Raw genomic sequence first — 6,582 nt, 5'->3', positions numbered from 1 at the left:
AGAACTATTTTTGCAGAGTGATAAATGGTCAGTGATACAGAATAGCACTTATTAATTAAATCTTCTACATTTCCCATTGCAAGTCTGTAAGTTCCTTATAACTAAGAGTCACTATCATTTTCTAGCAGTAACTATTATTAAACTCTGTGTTATACCTTTAGTTTAAAACAAATTATTAGAATGAAAAAATGATGTTTGACTGATGTTGGCTAAATAAATATTCTATTTCTTTTAGGTATTTGTTTATGATGAGCAAACCTGAGATATATGGAGACACAGCAAAATAAAAAAGTGAGTAAATTTATTTATATCTCAGGTCTATATCCCAGGTCTGTAAGCAAGTATACCACCATGGCATAAAATGTGGACACTTGGGGAAGCAAGGTGCAGGGTTTATGACATAGTTATAATGTTTTTGTAAATGTATAAGTATATGAAAATTTTTTAAAAATACAAAACATGAAACCGCATCATTAAAGACAATCTCTTGTATAAAATCATTGTGTAAAATAAAGATTTAATGGATGAAAATGTGACATTAGGGATAGGTTGGAAGTGTTATCAGAACACATTGGGGATAGATTGGGAGTGTTATCAGAACACATTATGAAAATGATCTTTAAGCAAATTATGGCCTTTTCGACTTTCAAGTTAGACTATTTTATAGATGAAATAAATGTTAAGAGAAAAAAAATACAGATTTTTTCCCTACGCATACTGATCATTTGTTTTCTGATAACACGGTATTTTCATAGGCTTATAAAATGTGTGTCGATAACCTACGATTTTGCGTAAGAAAGCCAATAGTGAAATAAGGTGCCTATGGAATCTTAGACTAGTGGGAAACTTAGAAACTCATACAATGAGCATGTAACTAAATATATTTTTGTCTAGATGATAGGTGCTGTTAGGAAAATGTATATGGTGATATCAAAATGTATAAGTGATTTAGAAGGGGTAGATTTTTCTTATGAAAACTCATGTAGTTTTCTTTGAAGATTAATAAGGATCTAACTATGTACAGATAGGGAGATGTGAGCTGAAAATGAACTTTCAAGGTGTCTTAGTCCACTAAAGCCTGTCCCAGAAAGATGTGAAAGAAAGGAAATAGTCCCTGTAAGCAGAACATTGAGCAGTTTATTTCACTTCCTTTGCCTTTTAGGACAGATTGAGTATGCAATAAACCATGGCAAAAATTCGGCAATAATTTACAAAAATAATCTGAATAGAAATAGCAACAAATAGAGGTTGGTTTTAAGAAGTTATATGTAGATAGCTCTCTTGAAAGTAATCTACAGTCTTAAAATACGTATGTCTTGAGGTCGAACAAGTGACGGCTGTTACAACGTTCAGAGGAAGAGTCCTACTCCTCTACTCGCAGCCGTCCCAGATGTCAACTGCTCACACAAGCACTGGATGGAAGAACACTTTACTCACATACAGGAGACAGACACTTGATTATAGTGCCACTTGAGGGGAAAAGCACCTTTTAAGGTTAGGGTATTGTCCTAAAGAAAATGTAATATACTCTAAATCAACATGTTGTTCCATTTCTTTCATCACTAAAATACACAGAGCCTGGAACCGAGGGGATGGCACTACTCATAACTAAACTTAATGATTTTTTTTGTGAATTTTGACATCTTTCTCATGCCTGTGAGCCCTGCTTATTTAGTATTTTAATACCGAAACTGGAATCTATCCATTAGGTACACCAGAAAATGCTACATGTACTCGCTGATATTTTATTATTTGTTCATTTCTATTTTTGCTGGAGAAGCTCTTCATGACAGGGGAAAAAACCATTCAAAAATAGAACACACACAAAAAAATGGCTACACTCTGTTACATAAATGAAGAATCTTCACAAGATATGCTCTAATAAAATTAAATTAAAAGAACCCATAGTACAAAATTTCTATTTTTTCATGCAAAAGATGTTGTAATTGCCTCAAAAAATCTAAATCTCAGTGGACTAAACTAATCTCAGCTAAGGAAAGTTAAGTTAGGCTAAACTGAACTTCTGGAGAGAGATCTATTTCTTTTAGGCAAAAGAATAAAATGACCACATTCTTTATCATTTTAAGATATTTCACTCAAACTACGCTAAATATAATTCTATAAAATTCAATATGTTAGGTGAACAAATGTTTATAGGCTAATAAATCTTGAAGTCTTATTAATCTAACAATAATTTTTTTCATTAAAAAAAGAAATCAGTGATGTGATAGGTTATGGCCAGGTCTGCCGTACAGAAACCTCAAATAACCTTAATGGTATAACAGTGAATATTTGGGATAGTAGACAGATTGCCTGAAATATATATTGCAAATTTGCACACTTGTTTAAATAATGCCATTTAAGTGTCATATAAAATATAATATCTTGAAAAATTATAAACCCAGAGCCAGAAAGGAAGTGTGGATGAGTACATTTCAGTGGAATCTTTTCAATCATCATCTACACCCTCAAGCTCTGTGGGCTTCAATGGTTCCTCAACTGAGGCATTTCTAAACTTTGTCTGGACTAGTGGAGATGAACTTGGCATTGTGGGCAATCTTGCTGGCAGTTCCAAATGTTGGTGTGAGAGACTGAATCTCTAGCAAGAGAGGAAAAAACCCTGTGATGGGCTATTGAAAAATGACACTGACAATAAGTGAAAGGAAATAGAGATAGTGGTTTGAGCAGCTTTTCTATTCAAAGCTCTTCACGAAGACATGTATGTGGTCACACTGTTCTGCCTATTAGGCACGAGACCCCGACCCTTTGACAGTCAAAAGGAGAAGGCCAGGGTACCCTATAAATAAGATCCGAAGAGCATAATGGAGAATGAAGTTCAGACGCAATCGCATAAAAGTTTAGGCAATTTCAGGGTAATATAAACTGGAATTGCTGGAGCCTCTAACAATTTGGATGGTGTGTATTTAAGCAGATAGGTAGATATTAGGAGGAATTAGGGTGTCTTGTTTTAAAACCACATAAATCTAATTGTGGTTTAACCAGAAATGAAGAATGAAGGCGAGCCCTCCTGACTCTATGGTGCCTTATTATAGGCAGTGTTCGATTGGCCTCGTAATTAGTTATCTTTTCCAGTTTCTTTTTCTGTTTCATGACTATTTTCATAAAGTTAAAATGTTATGATTTAAGTGTTTTTATGCTTTATCATTTAATTTATTATACACACATACACACATTGAATATCGTGTTTATGTTTGTGTGTGTGTGTGTGTGTGCGCACATGTGTGTGAACCAACTTATTACTGATGAGCTTACTTCTAAAGAGTATGTTCACTGTTTCTGGAAAGCTATTTGGAAATATATAAGAGCTTAAAAAGGATTAACTATAATCTTTTGACTTTAATTATTATGTTTTTCAAGAATTTTCATGTTGGCTGGTTTCATCCTTGTCAGAAGCCTGTGAGATAGGAATTATTTTTATTACCATTTTATAGGTAACAAAATGGGGATAAAGAGAGATTGAACCATTTTATCGAGCTGACACACTCGGCTGGTGGAGACAGAACTCAGAATCACATTTCTGTTGACTGGCTCCTCAGCTTGGATTTCACCTCCATGCTACACAGCTTTGTGAATTTCACACTATACATTCACTTCTAGAAATCTATCTTACATCAAGGTGCATTATGAGTATTTAATTACATGGAAAATGTGTATGATTGATATTCACTATAATCCTATGTATTAAAAGACCAGGGGGGGAAATGTGGAATTATATTAACTATGGCTAGTACTGGGTGACAGAATTATGGTGAATTTTATTCTTTATACACTTGTGTACGTCCTGAGTCTTCTCCTCCAATATATATATATTATTTTATAAGAAGCAAAGCAAACGTAAAAGTGCTTTTATTCGTTGCTTTATGGCTCAGTTCAATCTAGCTAAAATGTTAATTACCTTCAATGACTGCACAGAAGACAGTAACATTTAAAACCTTCTATTATTTTTGTTAAATAGTTTTGTAACACCAAGAACAAATGCCTCGTGTAAATAATAAATGCTAGTGAAAGAGATAATTTTCCTGCAATCAATATCTGTGGCCAGCTGTCTACTAGGTGATGATTTTCATGAAGAACTACATCGCATAAACTTGCCTGGTAAATGGAGGTGTTATAAATATAGAGATGTCCTGTTGGGAAGTGACTCTCACCAGCCAATTAAACACTATTCGCTTGAAGTTATTTTTTTATAGTATGATAATAATTTAATTTTTTATCAAATTATAAATGCAATGTTTTTGCTTCCATGATTTATTTTCCTGATAATATTGTCATTTTGCATGCAAAAACAGAAAATTTGCAAGCACATTGTATTTTTGGTAATTTTCCAGATTCTTATAAATATTCTATTAATTATTTTGAGCTAATGCTTTGCTGTATGACTTCATGAATAAAACACGCTTGAGGGTAACTTGAAAGGATTAATTGTAGTCAAATTTAGGTTGACTTGTTCAAAATTAGATGCATGACATTAAATTTCAGTCAGATAGTTCTACTCAGTATGTGTATTATTAATAATATAAAGATGCTTCTAATCCTTTCTAGGAAACATACCACTAGAATTTTTACTGAAAAATACATACTCTCTATATTAATAAATCTGTCTTAATTTTCATTGAGTTCTAAATATTTTAAACATTATACTAATGTATAGAGATAATTATAATGACATAAGATTATAGCTTTTAAATTACAGTTATGAAAATTCCCAAGATACATATTAAACTTAAACTAAATTCAGCCTAATTATTCTTTGGCCTAGAAAGTAAACAATGACAAATGCATTCTACAAGTACCCTCTGCCTTGACACACTTAGAGTGTTTGTAAATGTCTGGCATACATAAAGAATCTTGCTTGAATCATTAGAATACTTTTATGTATTGTTTATATTCCTTTGGCTCTGTGTTTTATTTTATGTCTGCCTAGAAATTTACCAAGGTTCCTGGTGCTTTGAATGGCTTTGTGCACATCTTCACATTCATGGAAAGATATTTCATTGTTTGCATCCTTTCACTATGATGTTCAGAAAAACTCCAGTTAACATTTTCTTAGATTACCCAAGAAATCACATTTTGAACTTTGAAAATAATTAACAAATAGCTTAACATTGGTATTTTTAAATGACTGTCTTTTTCCTCACATTCTTGAAAATGCTGGATAGAGTTAAATGTTACTTGTTAACCATCTCCCCAAAAGGAAAAAAAAAAATAAGCACTTCAGGCTTTTTTTTCCCTTATAATTCATTCATTCATTCATTCTACCAAAAAAGTATTGAGTACCTACTATGCATTAGGCAGATCTAGGCATTGAAGATAAAGCAGGATGTAGGCATTGAAAGCATGTAAATCTTTTACATGAATTATTTGTTTGATGAAAATTACATGTTGTTTCAATTTGTTATTTCTCACATTTATACATATTAAACCTTTCACTCTTTCTCTTGCTTGAGAGAGAGAGTCATTATTTATAGATAGGTCACATCTTCATTTAAATTTCTATGTGTATGATTTATTTTAAGTGATCAACTTATTCTCTTGAAGCTCTAAAGAAACTTGGTTTGTAGCCATGCCTTCATTCTAGATATAGTATCAGTGGACAGAGTCCTCAGCACACTTTTATTTATTTATTTTTTTATAAAAATCCAAACTTACTTGAGATTTTCACGTTATTCTGTTTGAGTCCAAATTTACTTAGATATTTCTTGCCAGATAGACATCACAATAATTTATTTATGTTTTAGCTACTTCATTTTAGAAAAATTTCTATTTGACTTCTTGTTTTTTTAATATTTATTAGCCATAAGGTATTAATCAGTTATACTCTACTTTTTAATATTTATTTTCCCAAATTAATCATTATTATGTATATTCTTTCTTATGATTAAAAATGACAATATTTGATCAGAGTTCTACTTTTTAAATATTGCCTGTTCAATACATTAATAAAACAAATTTTCAGCATTTTTATTAAATAGTTTTTTTAATGTTGATTTTCAATAGAAGCCAATTATGTATTGACGTTTTTCTCAAGTGGTTATGAATTTTGTATTTATATACATTTGATGAATGTTAATTCTTTGACATTAGAGAATTTGAAATATTTATTTTTTAAAAAATACTTTGAGATATTCCATTGATACCTAAAAAAGATGTTTTCTCATTTTACAACATTATTATCAATATATATCCTCTTCATTTATATTGTAAGTTTATTAATCAAAATTTATGACTCTATAATATTACAAGTATTTTATAATTTTTTAGATAGTTAAGTTCCAGTTTTCTCAAAGTAAAATATATATTGAATATATATATTAACTATCACTCTATTTTCTATTATTAAATATATCTTTTGAAAAAAACTGAATTATAGAAATTTTCATTCTGAATTATATATCTAAATCTTAAAAACAAGGATACTCATGAACGGATATAAAGAACAGTGCAATATTTACCGCTATAAGAAAAGGGACTATAAAAAATTAATGCTCATGAAAATATTTAAATGAATTATTATAGCACCAAAACATTTGAAAGCAGTATTCATTTTAATCAATAATTGTT

The sequence above is a fragment of the Pteropus vampyrus genome, unplaced genomic scaffold (genome assembly GCF_000151845.1).
Source record: "Pteropus vampyrus isolate Shadow unplaced genomic scaffold, Pvam_2.0 Scaffold27, whole genome shotgun sequence".
Classification (NCBI taxonomy): Eukaryota; Metazoa; Chordata; class Mammalia; order Chiroptera; family Pteropodidae; genus Pteropus; species Pteropus vampyrus.
The sequence above is the reverse complement of the archived record's forward strand: the minus strand, read 5'-3'. Positions refer to the sequence as shown.